Here is a 19,902-nt window from a genome sequence, read left to right on the forward strand (position 1 = left end):
TCTTTTACATCCCTGGTTAGATTTATTGCTAAGTATTTTATTTTTTTAGGGGCTATTATAAATGGTATTGTTTTTCTGATTTCCTTTTCATTGTTCTCTTTATTGGTCTTTCCTCATATTGAAAACATCCCATGATACCCCTGTAAGTTCGCTGTAGCACCACAGAACTATGTCTTGGATGATAGCTGGGGAAACATGTAACTATTTGGTTTCTGAATTTGGAAGAGTGAATAGTTAGAATGTGGATAGTGAAGGTTGCATTTTTGTAGTCTATTTGATACCCACGTTTCACAAAATAAATGAGTTGGAATAACAAAGGAAATAAGCCCAATCTCTTAAAAAATGCTGTATTAATTCAGTTCCTATAGTGACATTTAGATTGTGAGGGATACCTCTATTTTATTTAGATTTTTTCAGCTTTGTTCAGCTATGTGCAAGAATGAGGTTGGCCTATTATTTTTCTTTGTTATACTGTTTGGTTTTGGTATTAAGTTTATAGTTACCTTTATAATAGCATTGTTTCATTCTCTCCCCCATATCTCTTAAGTTCTGCATATTTTTCATTTCTTTATTACTGTAGACTACATTATGTCCAGTCTTATCATTTCTGACTCGTCATTCATTGACTCTGTTTAGTATTCTTAGTTTTTACTTAACTCTTCCATTGTGATTTTACTTATAGTATTTTTCAGTTCTAGTAGTTCTGTTTTGTTCTTTTTCAGATTTGTTTATTTTTGATATTCTTTTGAACTTTACAAATGTTTTCAATTCTCTCTTAATGTGTTAAACGTATTTATTTTATGTTTCTATGTTTGATAATTCCAATATCTGACATTTTTGCAGGATTGATTTTGTTGACTTGCTGTAATAGTACCTTGTTTACTTGTGTGTTTTGTGATTTTCTGTTTGAACTGTGAACTTTTTTTTTTTTTTTTTTTTAACTGTGTGTGTATGGGAACTCTTTTAGTTGGGTTCAGGTTGCCTTTCTCCAGGGAGGATTTTTACTTCCTTTTGTGTACTTGGAGTTGAGTATCTGTAGGCCTGGATTTTTATTTAAAATTCTCACTTTGGGTTCTTAGGAACATCCACGTTGTATAGATAATTTAGGCACCAAATCTTCATGAAGTCTTTGCTAAGAACTAGAGATAATTTTCCTTCCTCTTTCCCTTTGAGATATTTTTAATTTCTGAATTCACGTTTTCCTAGCTTTATCGTCCTTTTTGGGTCTCAACATTATCTGATGGTCTCTGATCTGTCTTTAGGAGGCCTAAGCCTTTTCCCTCAGTTTTTTCCACCCTCAGGCCATCAGGATCCATATATGCCCCCTAGAAGTATATGGCAGCTTCACTGCTGGCTTTTCTGTTTCTTGATTTGTTTTCATTCTTGACCTCATTGGTTTCCCCTTATATTCTTGTGAGCCTATCTAATATTGAAAAAAGTATTTTTTATATTTTATTGAGCACTTTTGGATGCTTTGTAGCAGAAATGTCTTAAGATCTCTAGCATATTTCAGAGAATGCAAATCCTCTTGGAAAATTTTCAAAAGTATAGTTTCTAGAGCCCACTACAGATCCTCAGATCAGAATCTCCAATGGGCAAGGTCTATTAATTTGAATTTTCAAAAGCTTTCTAGGTAATTCTGATGTACTGTAAGGTTTGAGAATGACTGATCTAGAAAAATTTAGCAACTTTTTGTGGAAAATTAAATAAATAATAACAGCTGAACGGGGCAGTGTTTTGTTCTGTGGTACATAGGGTCGCTATGAGTCGGAACTGACTTGATGCCACCTAACAACAACAACGTTTATTGAAGATAGGGTAATATATATAGTAATTGTGCAGTAATCTTAGCTATTAGTATTATTATGTGCTGAGTTCCATTTTAATTTCTCACATTTAGTGTCATTTATTCTTCAAACAACCTTCCAGGTGGTACTCTTATCTCTTTTATAGATGAATAAATTGAAGCACAGAGAAATTAAATAATTTATCCAAGATTACACAGCTGGTAGGTGGCAGAATTGATATTTGAATCCAAGTAGTCATTCTGATTCCAGGACATGTAATCTTATTCTACCATCTTTACAGACTTCTAGATACTTAACGAACGTTTTATTGATTTCCAATGGGAATTTAACATTGTAAAATGTAGCAAGAAAAATATACTTGAGTTATTACATATTCATGTTGATTCAGTGTGAGTATTGGGGAAGCAGAGTAGCATAATGGAAACAGCCTCGACTTAGTAGTCAGACAGACGTAGTCACAGATCTCTTCTCAACTGCTTTCTGTGCAACTCTGAGAAAGTAATTTATCTTCTCTAAGCTCTTATTTCCTCATTGGTTAAAGGAGGAGAACTATTTTTATTTTATAGGGTTTTTGAAGAAGTAAAATTAAATAGAACCTGTAATATATTGCTTGGCATACAGTAGATAGGCAATATCTGGATTTAAGGTATTTCCTAAGAAAATTATGTTGGCTCCCATACAGGAGATTGTTGTAAACCCTAGTCTGTATTAATTTCCAGGGGAGCAATTGATGATGCTAGTGGGTGGCAATGTTGAGGACCTGTATTAAGAATCTACTCGGTGTCAAGTACTGTCTTAGGCCCTGGAGGTACAATGTGTAAGACATAGTCTTCCTGCTCTCAAAGAGCTTAAAGTCCACATAGGGGATCCAGACAAAGTTATCAACAATAACTTTGCTGGACACTGTAATGGGGTAAGCTTAGGCTATGAGGACAAACCATAGCAGATCAGAAATGGCTTCCTAGAGGGATCGGGATGAGGATGTGAGGGATTGGAGTAACAAGTCCAGATGCGAGGCTGGTGGAAAATTTGTCGTTTGCTACAAAGGTGTCCCATTCATCCAACAGTAATGAAAATCTCAGGAATACTGGCAAAGTTATGTTTTTATTAGGTCAATGTTGAAATATTTAAGAGCCTACTTTTTAGGTTTAAGCTTTACTAAAGCAGACTCCTTTTAAAGATAAAATAAAATGGCACTATTTATATATAATACTGAATTTTCTGTCAAATAGCACTTCTTTGGGTCTTATATACATGTAATAGGGCCATTATTATTCGTACTTTGGTAATAAAGACCACTCCTTTTGGCAAAACTGGGATAAGGAAAAGAGGGAATTAATAAAGAATTTCTTGAAAGGAGAGGAATGTGGGTCTATGGGAAAGAAAAGGATGTTGAAATAGGTAGTTAATAATGGATAAAATGATATCAGGAATTATGAACGAAGTTGGTCTTTAAAAACATCCCCAAGGCAAACAGTATTTCTGCTTCTTCTGGCAGCCAGAGGCATGTGGCTTGATGTAAGAGTATACTTTTAATCTCCTACAACTCAGCTTGTATATCCCTTATGAGGCCTACTTTTAATTACAGTGGTTTGTTGTAAGAACAGTTCCTGACCAGAGCTGGGGAAACTGGAGCAGTTGGTGTGGGTATTTGGAAATACTGGAAAACAGTTGTTCAGGGACTAAAACTCTTAATCCCAAAGGATTTAGTAAAGGATAGAAAGAGGAAGGGAAAAATGAATTCAAGGTTATAAAAGTTAGTTCTGAAAAGGATGGTTAGGAAAGTCTGTAAGATGATGTTGTTAGCTGCCGTTGAGTTGACCACTGACTCACGGTGACCCTGTATGCAATGGGATCAGGCCATTGTGATCCGTATAGTTTTCACTGGGCTTTCAGAAATAGATTACCAGGCCTTTCTTTCTAGTCTGTCTTAGTCTGAAAGCTCTGCTGAAACTTGTTCAACATCATAGCAACATGCAGGCCTTCACTGATAGATGAGTGATGGCTGTACTTGAGGTGCATTGGCTGGGCAGGAATTGAACCCAGGTCTCCTGCATGGAAGGCGAGAATTCTACCACTGAACCACCACTGTGAAATGATAAAGGGGCTAAAATTGTGAAAATAGACATGTTTACAGTGATAACAAATCTTAATACTAGGACCAGTCTGAAAACCCTGAAGGAAGAAAAAGTTTTAGATACTACCCCACCCCTCAAATAGACTTTATAATGCTATTCCACAAACCACCCCCTTGGTCTTTCATCATGGGATACTGGGTAGTTTGGACCTTTATGGCATGAAGTTGGGCAAGGGTGGTAGACACACTGAGCATAAAAGCATGTAGGTTCAATGATTGTGGTGGTGGTGGTGGTGGTGGTGGGGAGGTGTGATGGTTAAGGTTATGTGTCAGCTTGTCTGGGCCATGATTCTCAGTGGTTTGGCAGTTATGATGTAGTTTTGCAGTTATGTAGTGATGTAATCACCTCCATGATGAGAGATGATATAATGTAATCTTCATAATGAGATCTGCTGTGAGCAGCCAGTCAGTTGAAAGGAGTTTCCTTGGGGGTATGGCCTGCATCCAATATATTATGGACTTTCTTGCAAAGCTTGCTGGATTTTGCTCTGCCCTGGATCCTTCATTCGGCTGGTTGTCATTTGAGCTCCGGTTCTTGGGACTTGAGCCAGCAGTCCTGCCGTCTTACCAGCCAATCTTGGATTCGTCAGCTCCTGCATTTGTGAACCAGCAGCCTGCTGTCTGACCTGACAATCTTGGGGTTGTCAGCCCCTGCAGCTATGTGAGTCAGGAGAAGCCTCTAGCCTGACAACTGACCCACAAATTTGGGACTTGCTAGCTTCTGCAACCACACGAACCATTTCTTTGATATAAATCTCTCTCTGTATGTATATATGTATATATATACACACATGCACACTTCACTGGTTTTGCTTCTCTAGAGAACACAGCCTAAGACAGGAGGTATGTTGAATTCCTGGTTCCTTTGGGAGACAGTATTCCTGCCTCATTGGATTTAGCAAGGACTATTGACTACCTTTGGGCACTTTCTAAGAGTTTGTTGTGTTTTAAAGGGATTGTGATTGTGTTGGCAGATTTGAAAATAATTCTTAAAAGTAGACTTTATGATCTCTCCACTCTCAATTTCTGCTGGTTTTCCTTTCACCTGTATTTATTTTTTCTTTTTCACTTGTTCTTCCTGATTTAACTGCCATCCCTCCCCCTCGATATTAGAGCGTTTCTGTAAAAATGGTGTGGCGGCAGTGTCATCTGACCTCCTCTAACTTTACAAGGGGAAAGGAGAATCAAGATCAGCAGCCCAAGGCTGATTCCTATGAGGCAGAGGTCAAACATATCTCCACCTTCCAACCTTTTTACCAATTCTAACACCAGCCATCTATCCCACAACACTTTCTACTACTCTGCTGGGTTTGATAGTTCGTTGCAGTGGCAAAACAGAACTCACAGACAGTACTCGCAATTGTGGGGTTTATTAGGTTCCGGCTCATAGCGACACCATGTACAACAGAATGAAACGCTGCTGCCCGGTCCTGCATCATCCTCACAATGTTTGCTTTGTTTGATTCCGTTGTTGCAGTCACCGTGTCAGTCCATCTCATTGAGGATCTTCCTCTTTTTCTGTGACCCTGTACTTTAGCAAGCATGATGTCCTTCTCCAGGGGCTGGTCCCTCCTAATAACACGTCCAAAGTAGGTGAGATGAAGTCTCGCCATACTCACTTGTAAGGAGCATTCTGACTATATTTCCAAGGCAGATTTGTTTGTTCTTCTGGCAGTTCCTGGTATATTCAGTATTCTTCGCCAACACCGTATTTCAAAGGCATCAGTTCTTCTTCAGTCTTCTTGTTCATTGTCCAGCTCTCACATACATATGAGGTGATTGAAAATACCATGGCTTGGGTTAGGCACACCTTAGTCCTCAAAGTGCTATCTTTGCTTTTTAACACCTTAAAAGAGGTCTTTTGCAGCAGATTTGCTCAGTGCAATACATCATTTGATTTCCCAGCTGCTGCTTCTATGGGTGTTGATTGTGGGTCCAAGTAAAATGAAATCCTTGACAATGTCAGTATTTTCTCCGTTTATCATGAGTTGCTTATTGGTCCAGTTGTGAGGATTTTGTTTTCTTCATGTTAATATGTAATCCATACCGAAGGCTCTAGTCTTTGACCTTCATCATTAAGTGCTTCAAGTCCTCTTCACTTTCAGCAAGCAAGGTTATGTCATCTGCATATAGCAGGTTGTTAATGAGTCTTTCTCTGGTCCTGATGCTGCATTCTTCATATAGTCCAGCTTCTCAGATTATCTGCTCAGCATACAGATTGAATAAGTATGGTGAAAGGATACAGCCCTGACGCACACCGTTTTCTGATTTTAAACCACTCAGTATCCCCTTGTTCTGTTTAAATGACCGCTTCTTGTTCTATGTACAGTTTCTGCATGAGCACAATTGAGTGTCCTGGAATTCCCATTCTTCTTAGTGTTATCTATGATTTGTTATGATCCACACAGTCGAATGCCTTTGCATAGTCAATAAAATGCAGGTAAATATCTTTCTGTTACTGTCTGCTGATACAGCCAGGATCCACCTGACATCAGCAATGATATCCCTCATTCCATGTCCTCTTCTGAATCCAGCTTGCATCTCTGGCAGTTCCCTGTTGATATACTGTTGCAACCGTTTTTGAATTATCTTCAGCAAAATTTTACTTGCATGTGATATTAATGATATCACTGAATAATTTCTGCATTCTGTTGAATCACCTTTCTTTGGAATGGGCACAAATACGGATCTCTTCCAGTCTGTTGGCCAGGTAGCTGTCTTCCAAATTTCTTGGCTTAGACAAGTGAGTGCTTCCAACGTTGCATGCATTTGTTGAAACATCTCAATTGGTATTCTGTCAGTTTCTGGGATCTTGTTTTTCACCAGTGCCTTCAGTGAACTTGGACTTCTTCCTTCTCTACCATTGGTTCTTGATCATACGCTACCTCTTGAAATGGTTAAACATTGACCACTTCTTTTTGGTACAGTGGCTCTGTGTATTTCGTCCATCTTCTTTTGATGTTTCTTGCGTCATTCAATATTTTGCCGGTAGAACAGTTGAGGATACAGTTCTTCAATCAGGACAGCCTCTTCTCAGATGTGCCTGCAGACAGGCCTCTGGCCCTTGGCCCCTCCGTCCAGCCTCTGCCCTGCTTGGGCAAGGGTTACAATGCTCTTTAGTTCTACCAGTAAGTGCCTAGAGGCACCTCACTCTTCCAGTAAGCCTCAACCCGGAGGCGCTTAGCTCTCTCGTTCCATGGGTTGGCGAGCCTAGCTCTACCGACAAGTGCCCATAGACACCTCACTCTGCCAGCAAGCCTCCTGCACGAAGGCACTCAGCTTCCTTGCTCCCTGGGCTGGGAAGCTCACCATACTGTCTCCTGCTAGTTTTCTGGTTCTGCTGTCTCTGCACCCACCATTTCTCTGCCACTGCTTCTCGCCGTCTTGTCTCCGGTGTTACCACTCTCTTTTTCTGTCTTCTGGGTCTAGAAGAGTCTCCGTACAGGGATCTCAGTTCCAAAGGATGTACTCCGCTCCCATCTCTTCTTCTTAGCAGTAGTCAGGTCCTCTCTGTCTGTCTCTGGGAGGCTCATTTTAAGCCTAGCAAGATGGCAAAACTGACCAATCCCCTTGTTAGGGTTCCAAACATCTTATTTGCTTGGTCCCACCCAATCATTTGGTGGGAGTTACAAGACCATGACAAGAAGGGCCATATAAAAGCAATCCTTCACACCGCAGTTTCCATCATAATTCATTCTCTCTCTTCATACTTTCATTTGATCATCTCATCTACTTCACTAGCATCAATATGCTGGTGATTCCTAAACCTTCATAGCCTACCTCTGTAGGAGCCAGCTGGACTTACCTACTTGGATATCTTAATAGACTAAAAACCAAAACCGTTGCCTTGGAGTCAGTTCTGACTCATGGCAACACCATGTGTGTTAGAGTAGAACTGAGCTCCATAGAATTTTCAATGGCTGATCCTTTGGAAGTTGATCACCTGGCCTTTCTTTCGTAACACCTCTGAGTGGATTCAAAGTGCCAGCCTTTGGTTAAGAGCCAAGCACTTAACTGTTTGCACCACCCAGAAACTCTGATGTCTTAATACCAACCCAAAACCAAACCCATTTCCGTTGAGTCAATTCTGACTCCTAGCAACCCTATAGGACAGAGTAGATCTGCCCTATAGGGTTTCCAAGGAGTGGCTGTTGGATTTGAACTGCCAACCTTTTGGTTAGCAGCTGAGCTCTTAACCACTGTGCCACTAGGGTCCTGATGTCTTAATACTACCTTAAAATTAATGTGTACCTATCTAAACTCATTAGCCTCTGTCTCAGACATCTGTTATCTCCTGTAAGCTCAGTCTTGGCTAAATGGCATTGTCACTCATCTAGTTCCCCATGCGAGGAAATTTGTTGTACATAAATGTTTCCTTCTCTCTCATCTCCCTCATCTAATTGATTACCAAATCTACTTGATTCCACCCCAGATATGTCTCTTAAATTTGGCCTAAAAATGTGTTTATTCTTTAATCCCAGCAAGTCTATTTGTAGGAGCTTATTTAGAAAATATAATCCTGAATATAAACAAAGTTTAAGGCAGAAATTCATCATAGTATTGTTCTTAATAGCAAAAAAAATTGGAACCAATCTAAAGTCCTATACCACTGGATTGTTTAAAAACTGTGACACCTATCCCCTCACAGTGAAACGTTTTACAGGCAATAAAAACTATGAAGAAGCACATTTAAATGACATGAAAAGTTATATTCATAAATATAGTGAAAAAATTATGTTTTGAAACAGTAAGTGTACTCCGATACCCTAACCATTAAAACAGAACTATATATGTATCTATGTTAGTAGAATATATACAAATAATAATCTAAGAATATATATGCAAAAGTCCACGTTAATTCTGGATGGTACTATTTTATTCTTTTATTTAGTAATATTTTCTAAAGTGTATACAGTAAACATGAACTACTTTTGTAATATGCACATGCAGACAATTTGACTACTCCTTTTCACCCCCAACTCTTGTGCAGTGTCTCATTCACCCCAGTTGTTGCTGTGTTAGTCCAACTGCTCATTGTCTCTGGATTAGACTATCATAGTACCCCACTTGCCTCCATTGTTCAGCTATCTTCCTAAAAATCCTAGCTGATTGGGTTTTTTCCCTTACTTAAACTATTCAGTTAAGTAGCTATATATTAAATCTCTAAAATCATTAAGAGCAGAGTAAATTTTGAATGTTTTTCCTTGTTACACAGTTTCACAATCTGGTCTGAAAACCTTAGTCAACTGGAATTTAGCCAGTTTATGATTTAATTTAAAATTTTCTCCTAACCCTAAGCAAGTCACTTTTGACCACAGCACAGATAGCTTGGCACACTTGGGGAGTGGAGGAAGGAAGCGAAAATCTTTGCTCATCCCTTCCTGTCTACCACTACAAGTCTCTGCACTTTGCCCTTGATAGGTGGAGTTTTTTTTCCTGTGCAAGGGACAGTTTACTGGTTTTCTTAAGTATTTAGTCAGTAAAAACAAACAGCCAAATAATGAAAATTCATCAATTTTCATGCCAGTTATTATATTAGCAGATCCTATTAGGAGTGTTTATTGAAGCACGTCATGCTAATATTGCCAGGGTGTAATTAGACTTGCAGTTTTTTCTTGCTTTCGAGGAGTTTGCAACATATTCCAGACGGTTGAATAGGAGAGAGTAGACATTTTATATTGTCTTTTCATTCATGATGAAGAGGTTGACGTTATCTACTACTTATGCTACCATTATGACTTTCGTTTGACTTAAACATGCGAGGAATTTAAAGTGTATGTTGTTTTTTAACTCTTCTTCTACTATAGTCAGCAGTTAACAGGAGATAGATTCTTCGCCCTTGTTAAATTGTTGAATTGTTTCAATTTAAACATTACTAAAATGAGATAATTGTATCTTAAGTAGCAACTCTTTTATAAATATGTTCCTTAATTTATTCCTGGAAATTACTCACTTGTGGTTTGTTTTTTTATACTTAAAATTACATGGTGAACTTTCTTGAAAAGACTTACATGAGACTGAAATAGAATAATTTTCCAAAAGGTTCTTTGACCTTTTTCCGTAAACTAATATGGCCTTATACTCAAAATGAGTGGGACATGTACTTTAAGTTTTGCCAATAGTCGTGATGCCTTTTCATTGATCCATTCATACTTTGTCTACCCTTATCTGACCAAGCAATTAGTCATTTGAAGTTAGCTTACCAAAAATTTGGCATCTAGCCTGTGAACTCAGACTAGAACAAAGTTAATGTACCATAAGGGCCCAGACCCATACCTTGGCTTCATTATGACCAATGGGCTAACTGGTTAGCTGACTTGAATAAAGGTAGAATAATCTGTAATTCACTTTACTGCTTGTGTATTTTCATAGTTGAATTATTTTAAGAGTTTTAATTAAAAATATATATTTGGGGGGGCAAATTGTTACCATTATTTATATCTAAGGTGTGCCTGATTTTTTTTTTCCCCCAAAGGGATTAGCTTTGATCATTAGACTTGGTCCTTGAAACTCTCTTCCAGATTTCTTGCATATAAGAAAGCATTAAAAAATATATAATTCCAAAATTATATTTTTGGTCATGAGTTATGTAGACTATTCCTAAATGTTTTGGTGAGATAAGGGGAGTAATTTACATTATATATCATCTGGCAAAACATACTTCCTATTAATTGCCTTTAAACATCTTTGCTCATTCTCAGAATTTCCTTTTCCTCTTAAGCTGCCACTTCACTACATCTTCTTGATCTTCCTCCCAAAAAAGCTGCCCTCTCAGCCTCTTCAGGCTCTTTCCTCAGTGCTTCTTCCTCGTACCCTCTCCTCGAATTTTTTTTCAGTTTTTCCAGGTAAAATTCTTACCTTTTCTACAAAATTCTTTAAATTCATTCTCAGCAACATCAAAGTTAGCCCAAACTAAAACTACCTATTGCATGCCTTTGGGATACTTTGCTCATCTTGCAGTAGTAAACTGGCAATAATTTAGGATTTATATTTTCATGGCTGATGGTCAAATTTTGTAGAACTCGTTTTTTAGCTTGTATAACAAATGTCATAGTCAAGTTATTAACAATTCAGAATTATAATTCTATCTTGGGAATATGGCAGACAGTATGGGCAAATTTAATTCTTTTTTGTTGTCTGTTTTTAAAGTGTTTTGAATATTCATTTGTTTCACATATATAATAATTTGATTTTATAAAAAAGATATGTTAAGAAAAAATTTATTAAAGAGTGATTCACACTAGAAATCCACTGAATGAAATATTTTAACTTTACATATAAAGAATGAGATTTGACTTATAAAAAATTAGGATATGCAAGACTTTCCCAGGACTATCTGTAAGAATAGTTACATGTATAGAGGAAATTTAGGCTAATTAGGGGAAATAACCCCCTCTGGGTTAGTGATAAGAGATAATAGCAGAATATTTGAAAAGAAATGCTACTTTGTATTCATATTAACTAAGCTAGAATTTTTCCCTACTCCTTCTTCACAGTGTTCCAACCTCCATCTCTTTTACCCATGCTACTTTCATCATGAGGTACAAGAGTTGTATTACTGTGATTCTCATAATTTGGGTGGGGGAGGGGGATCACTTATCTACTTGGCCCTTTTCTTAGAATATGGCATTTGAAACACTCTTGTCTTCTTGAAACATTTAGAAAATTGCAGTAATGACATCTTTCCTGCGGTTCCTTTTATCTCCTTAATATATATCTGGTATATTTAAAATCTCTTGATTACCATTTTCTCTTTGAGTGCTTCAGCCATGATGCCCCAGAGTCTAAGTGAACTTGGGTACTGACTAGAGATTCAGATTTCATTTCCTTTGTGTTCAGGCAACTTTAAGCAGAGCTCATGAATTTGCATTCCCCACAGGTCCAATTTATTACTGATCTCTATTCCTGTATCCTAGGAGACTGTGTTAGGAATTTGTACACACCTTTGTCTCATTTTCCTAAACCTAAATGTTTGACCTTAACACTATTAGCTGGTTGTCAAGTTCTGTTCACAGCGTGATTGGTACATGGTAGTACTAGCGGTACTCTAGGCCCAATGTGTTTTGACACATTATCTATGTGAGAGAGAAATGTTCAGCCACTCCTGGGAAGTCAGACTGAGTCAACTTACCTATCTAGCAAAGTGGATGAAGAATGTAGGAGAAGGCGAGCCACATAGCAGTCTGATCTTTTAATGTACGTTGACCTGCTGGTGTATAGCCCAATCAGTGTACTAGAATTTGAACTAAGTAAGAATTAATTTTCTTCCCTTCTGAGAAGGATCAAGGGTATCCCAAGAGTATTGACATTTTGGCTTGGATAATTCTTGTTATGGAGTTGTTCTATGCATAGTAGGATGTTTAGTGGCATCCCTGGTCTCTACCCACTATATGTCAGTAGGACTCCGTACCTATGGTTGTGGCAATCAGAAATGTTTCCGGACATTGCCAAATGTTTCCTGGGGTGCAGAATAGCCCATTTGAGAACTATAGCCCTACATTTATGCTTGTATCCTTGCACTTTTGATTATATGGTGAGGACAAATTCTTGTAAGATGGATTGCTGTTTATGTACATTTTAATTATTTCGGTAACTCCAGAAGGGCCATACTGATTTACATTCCTAAAACAATGTGGGAATTGCATATTTCTCTAGACCCTCATCAGTGCTGGGTTGTGTCAGTCTTTTTAATCTTAGCCAGTCTGATGGATGAGAAATTATGTTTCTGTAATTTTAATTTAATTCAAACAATTATTAAGTTGAATATATTTTCATTTTTTATTGGCCACTTGCCAGTAAAATTTTTGTGCATTGTTTGTTTTCACTCTGCCCATTTTTCTGGGAGTACTAACTTGGTGATTTGTGGGTTTATGGGATTGTTTTTCTATAGAAATTTTTCATTGTTACATGGTCGGGATTATCTGTCTTTATCTATGGTTTCTGACTTTTACAGCTAGCTTTTTGCTTATTGCTTTTCTAATAGATTTAATTTACTGAGATGTTATATATAAGATGCTCAGTAGATTTTTTTAAAATCATTTTACTGTGGTAAAAGTATATATAGCAAAACATTTGCCTATTCAACATTTTTTACATACACCTTTCAGTGACATTGGTTATGTTCATCACATTATGCAGCAATCAGCACTATTCTTTTCCAAATTATTTTACCACCATTGACAGAAACACAGTGCCCACTAAGATAAGACTCACTCTTTCTCCCTCCCTTCCACTCCTGGTAACCCCTAATAAACTTTGGTCTCTAGACATCTGTCTGTCTCTTGTAAGTGGGATCATACAATATTTGTCCTTGGGTGACTGATTTCACTGAGCATATGTTTTCAAGATTCATCCATGTTGTAGCATGCCTCGGGACTTTGTTTCTCTTTATGGTAAAGTAATAGTCCGTTGTATGAACATACCACATTTTGTTTATTCAGTTTTCTGTTGATGCACATTTAGGCTGTTTCCATCTTTTAGCTATTGTGAACAGTACTGCAGTAAACTTTGGTGTACAATTATCTGTTTGTCTGCCTGCTTTCAATTCTTTGGGGTATACACCTAGGATTAGGATTGTTGAGTCATATGGTAATTCTGTGTTTAACTTTTTGAGGAAATGCCACACTGTTTTCCACAGTGGCAGTCATAGAATTTTAAATTAAATTGAATGTACAAGAACATTGGTGCTTTTCCAAGGAAAGAGTGTGTGCGCGTGTGCATGTGGTCATGTGTGCCCGAGTGTGTATGCATCCTCCCCACCAAGATAAGCATTTAAGGCTATAAAATTCGCTCCCCTCTAAACACTGCCTTCTCTGCATTCTACAAATACTTATATATTGTATTTTATTATCATTTCATTCAGATTATTTTCAGATTTCCACTGTTATTTCTTTTTTGCTCCATAGATTATTTAGAAGTGCATTGTTTACTTTTTAAACATTTGGGGTTTTTCTAGATGTCTTATTATTATTACTGATTTTTAATTCAGTTTTGTTCAAACCATGCATGTATTTAATGCTTTTAAATTTGATTTATCAGCATACGGTATCTCTTGGTGAACGTACCATGTATACTTGAAAAGAAAATGTATTCTGCAGTTGTTGGGTGTAGTGTTCTAAACATGTAGATTAGGTCAAGGTGGTTGATAGTATTGTCTGGGTCTTCTAAACCTCTATTGATTTTTTTTTTGTAGGAGGGCTCTGACTCTTCTATCAATTGCTGAGAGAGGGGCATTAAAGTTCCAACCATAATGGTGTGTTTGTGTTTTTCTCCATTAAATTTAGTACTTTTTGACTCGTGTATCTTTGAGTGCTGTCATGAGAGGCTATGTTAATGGGAGATCTTGAATGCAGGGAACAGGAGTGTGTGAATTCTTTGTGGGAAGCTATAGAAAGGCACTGCTGAGTGGTGGTTAGGGGATGTGACATTATGAACAGGAGGATTGTGGGGAATTGTTTAGCAGGATGTATTGTGTCAGCAGACCAGAGATGGGGTCAAATGTGCCGCTGAAGTGCTTCAAACTTTGATGGCTAACAGCATGTAGAATAATAGTGATTTTTAAAAAGTGGGCAAGGTGTTGGTCCAATAGACACGGGAAAGAAAGAATTAATAATATTGATTAAATATAGAAAATGCAACAGGGAGAGCTGAGTTAAACAGTTCTAAGAACCTAGCAAACTGGTGTATTTAGTAGTGACTTTGGGTGATACTGATGAAAATTCTCTTTGCGGCCCACTAAGTTTGGCAGGATACACAAATATCGGCATCATGTAGGTAATAATGAGAGGTTCAAGATTGGTGAGAAAGCATGAGAGGTTCTTTCTACTGAGTTTTTGTTATACTTTTACTATGAAATCATTCATTTCTAAAATAATTTTGATAAGTTTTTATTTTTATATTGTCTCAGCTCAATGTTACTTTCTCATATAAACTCTCCCTAATCACTAATCTACAGTAGCTCCCCTGGTTACTCTCTATCTGAAATTATCTGGTTTTATTTACTGATCTTTTCCTCCTATCAGAATGTAAGTTTAGGATAGTAGGGACTTTGTCTCTTGCTCACTGCCATATCCCCAGCACCAGGTGTGGTGACTACATGTATTCGGCTCTTAAATATTTAGGGATTGAATGACTCTAACCTGTTAAAAAAGAAACGCTGTATACTGAGTAAAAGAAATATAGGAATAAGATGTTTTATAATTTGAATTTACATACCTCACTAATGTTTACCAGCTGTTTTTTGGAGTCATAAGGTAAGGCCTCCAGTTATTGTTTATTTCCCCCCAAGATACTGTGCATGTCGCTTCACCATATGGAAAATGATGGTTAAATGTGATCATAGATTAGCCTGCTTTATTATATGATTATGACTTTGAATTCTAAAAAAATGGAATTTCTTACTAAAACCTCTAAACACGTATACTGGTCACTACTATATTTTAAAAGGCAATATATAACTTAGAAATATGATAAAAAGAAATAGAAATACCAAGATAGAAATAATTTAATCAGTTAGCTTTACTGAATACCGGTTCTTTGCAACCCTTGAGAGGTACAGAGGTATGAAGACCATCTTTGTCAGTTGACAGTGTAGTGGAGTAGGTAGAGCCTGCACATAGCAATATTAGTAGCACAAACTCTCATCTGATAAAATACATGCCAATTAATAATCTTTTACATATTTTTAAATAAGATCACCTAAAGTGATCTAATTTTTATTTTATTTTAAGCTTTGGTAGAATACTATCTTCTAACACACATATGAAACCTTATTATTATTAAAATTAAAATCTTATCTGCTCATCCCACTATAGTGTTAGAGATTTGGATAGCTTGGGTTTGATAGTCCTCAACAGCTGCCTTCAATTTAGTAGTTACTCTTTAGGAAAGAATTAAACACTTGCAGTTTAGGTGTTACTTTTCATTTTTAGGTCTTTGAATGTGGACTCTCTCCAACACGTGGTGTTTTCTTTTGCTTTGTGGCAAAAACATAGAGATAAATTATATTGCAAAATGATGTCACAGAAATAGCTATGGTCTTTCTCCAAGTAGTAAAGAGTAATCCGGCAGTTTTACTAACTTGTTACAACTTTCCTCTCTCCTCTGTGTTCTCACCTCAAAACCTGTGCTTAATCTCTTATATTGATAATTTGGTTTATCTCCCTGCCATGCCATTGATACTGCTCTTGGATTTGTATAGGAAGGTTTGTAATGTCCTCTTGACAAGGTTAATGATCCTCAACTTCTTTGAGTTTTTAACTTCATTAGCATTGTTGAATTACAGCAGGATCATTAATCCACAGATTAATTTTTTTAATGTTGTGCATTTACTCTGTGCCAGATAAAATACCCTCCTGGGAGCTTACAGTCTAGAGAGGGAAGTAGACAATAAATACATAATCACACAAATTATGAATACAAATTGTAAAGAATGACATGAAGAAAAAGTTGAAAGCGCTATGGAAGTATTATGGAGAGCCTGGTTAGATTGCTGGGTGGGAGAAATAGAATTTTAGCCAAAACTTGGACAGTGGATAGGAACTAGACAGGTAAAGAAGATATGAGGGATTATTTCTGACAGAGAATATATTGTAGTGAAAGCTTTGGTGTGAAAAGATTGGGGAATAAAGAGGCAATGGGAAATAAAAAATAGAATAAAATCAGGCTAGAGCATAGTATGCTCTGGGCAGAGTGACCATGTCATAAGTGAGAATGAACATAGTACAACTGAGATAGGAAGCCATGGGAGGAGTTTAAACAGGAACAGGACATCAGATTTATATTTGTGTGTGGATTCATGATTTATTTTTTAAGTAAACTAGATGGGGCTTGGTGCTTAAATATATAGGGGTTAAAGATTGAAAACAAGGAGCCCTGATGGTGCAGTGGTTAAGTGCTTGCCTGTTAACCAAAAGGTCAGCAGTTTGAACCCACCAGCCTTTCCATGGGAGAAAGATGTGGCCGTCTGCTTCAGTAAAGATTTATAGCCTTGGAAACTCTATAGGGTCGCTGTAAGTCAGATTTGACCCGACACAAGTTTAGATTATTGGTTTTTAAGGATTGAAAATGGTGTCCCTGGATGACACACATAGTTAAACACTTGACTACTAGCTGAAAGGTTGATGGTTCAAAGCCACCCAGAGGTGTCTCAGAAGACAGACCTGGAGATCTGCTTCCAAAAGGTCACACCCTTGAAAACTCTATGGAACACAGTTCTACTCTGACACACATGGCATTGCTATGAGTAGGAATTGATGCGACAGCAACTAACAGCAGGGGTGGAAAAAATTACGTTCTTCCGGTTGTGCTGCTATTCTCACTTTAGATGAAGATTTACAGAACAAAATAGTTTCTCATTAAACAGTACACATGTTGCCCTATGACAGTGGTTAACAACCCCGCTACATGTCAACAATGACTCAGGTTTTAGGCTGGGCTTTTAAAAATACATATCCTTTCTATAACTGAGGGCAATGAAGATTGTATGTAGATTTGTACTGTGATTTCATTCATGTAGTTTCCCTCCATTTGGTGGGACAACCCTGAAATTAACTGGAGGTATACCTGGCTGGGAGCACTGGTGGCATAGTGGTTAAGAGCTCGGCTGTTAACCAGAAGGTTGGCAGTTCACCAAAAGGTTGGCCGTTCAAATCCACCAGCCATTCTTTGGAAACCCTATAGTTCTACTCTGTCCTGTAGGGTCGCTATGAGTTGGAACCGACTTGACGGCATCTAACAATACCTGGCTCAGTAATTTTCTAATGTCTTCAAAATACAGTTCATTGTTTCTGCTAAATATTTTGACCCATAGAGTATTGGCCATCTTGAATCAGGCAATCATATGGTCTACTGTGCCAGAAATGACAAATTGAAGACGAATGATATCGCATTCATAGTCAAAAAGAACATTTTAAGATCTGTCCTGAAGTACAGTGCTGTCAGTGATAGGATAATATGCATACGCCTACAAGGAAGACTAGTTGATATGACTATTATTCAAATTTGTGCACCAACCACTAATGCCAAAGACGAGGAAATTGAAGATTTTTACCAACTTTTGCAGTCTGAAATTGATCAAACACACAATAAAGATGCATTGATAATTACTGGTGATTGGAATATGAAAGTTGGAAACAAAGAAGGATGGTAGTTGGAAAATTGGCCTTGGTGATAGAAACGATGCCAGAGATTGCATGGTAGAATTTTGTAAGACCAATGACTTCTTCATTGCAAATACCGTTTTTCAACAACATAAATGATGACTGTACCACATGGACATCGCTACATGGAATACACAGGAATCAAATCGACTTCATCTTTGGAAAGAGACGATGGAGAAGCTCAATATCATCAGTCACAAGGCCAGGGGCTGACTGCGGAACAGACCATCAGTTGCTCATATGAGACTTTAAGTTGAAGCTAAAGAAAATTAAAACGAGTACACTTCAGCCAAAATACGACCTTGAGTGTATCCCACCTGAATTCGGAGACCGTCTCAAGAATAGATTTGATGCATTGAAAACTAATGCCTGAAGACCAGACGAGTTGTGGGATGACACTAAGGACATCATAAATGAAGAAAGCAAAAGGTCATTAAAAAGAGAAGAAAGAAAAGACCAAAATGGATGTCAGAAGAGACTCTGAAAATTGCTCCTGAACGTAGAGTAGCTAAAGTGAATGGAAGAAATGATGAAGTAAGAGAACTGAACAGAAGATTGCAAAGACAGTTCAAGAAGACAAAGTGAAGTAGTGTAATGAAATGAGCAAAGACCTGGAGATGGAAAACTAAAAAGGAAGAACACACTTGGCATTTCTCAAGCTGAAAGAACTGAAGAAAGAATTCAAGCCTTGAGTTGCAATATTGATGTCTTTTATGGGCAAAATATTGAATGACACAGGAAACATGAAAAGAAGATGGAAGGAATACACAGCCACTGTACCAAAAAGAATCAGTCAGCGTTCAGCCATTTCAGGAGGTAGCATGTGATCAAGAACCGATGATATAGCAGGAAGAAATCCAAGCTGCCCTGAAGGTATTGGTGAAAAACAAGGCTCTAGAAATTGATGGAATACCAATTGAGATGTTTCAGCAAACAGAGTCAGCACTGGAGTTGCTCAGTTGTCTATGCCAAGGAGAATTGGAAGACAGCTACCTGGCCAACTGACTGGAAAAGATCCATTCTTGTACCCATTCCAAAGGAAGGTGATCCAGCAGAATGCAGAAATTATTGAACAATATTAACTTCACAGGTAAGTAAAATTTTGCTGAAGTTAATTCAAAAACAGTTGTAGCAGCACATTGACAGGAACTGCCAGAAATTCAAACTGGGGATGCCCTTTATCACCACTCCTATTTAACATTGTTCTAGAAGCCTTACCTAGAGCAATAAGGCAAGAAAAAGAAAAAAAAAGGGCATCTAAGTTGGTAAGGGAGAAGTAAAACTATCCCTATTTATGGATGATATGATACTATACATAGAGAACCCTAAAGACTCGACAAAAATATACTGGAACTAATAGAAAGATTCAGCAGAAAACAGAATTGAGAATCTAGACATACATTCATCCACCTGTGAGCAGCTGATATTTGACAAAGGCCCAAAGTCTGTTAATTGGAGAAAAGACAGTCTCTTTAACGAATGGTGCCAGCATAACTGGATATCCATCTGCAAAAAACTGAAGCAAGACCCATACCTCAAACCAGGCACAAAAACTAACTCAAAATGGATCAAAGACTTAAATAAAAATGGAAAATGATAAAGATTATGGAAGAAAAAATAGGGACAATGCTAGGAGCCCTAATACATGGCATAAACACGATATGAACCATAAGTAATAATGCACAAGCACCAAAAGAGAGACTAGATAAATGGGACCTCCTAAAAATCAAACACGCTCATCAAAAGACTTCACCAAAAGACTAAAAAGACAACCTACAGACTGGGAAAATTTTTTTGG

General features: G+C 37.5%; 1 protein-coding gene across 2 annotated transcripts in view; it reads left to right on the top strand.

Moving 5' to 3' along the window:
* The window catches only part of NCOA1 (nuclear receptor coactivator 1), a 270,561-nt gene that overhangs the window by 141,026 nt on the left and 109,633 nt on the right, over positions 1-19,902 (top strand). Inside the window, exon 1 of one of the 2 annotated variants that reach the window (XM_004377565.2) lies at positions 11,284-14,197. The exons of the other annotated variant lie outside the window; for it this stretch is intronic. The gene's annotated coding sequence lies outside the window, so the exon portion shown is untranslated. Of the gene's footprint in view, positions 1-11,283; positions 14,198-19,902 lie in introns of those variants that run through there. 2 annotated transcript variants of the gene reach the window in all.

Source organism: Trichechus manatus, unplaced genomic scaffold, assembly GCF_000243295.1.
Source record: "Trichechus manatus latirostris isolate Lorelei unplaced genomic scaffold, TriManLat1.0 scaffold00052, whole genome shotgun sequence".
Taxonomy (NCBI): domain Eukaryota; kingdom Metazoa; phylum Chordata; class Mammalia; order Sirenia; family Trichechidae; genus Trichechus; species Trichechus manatus.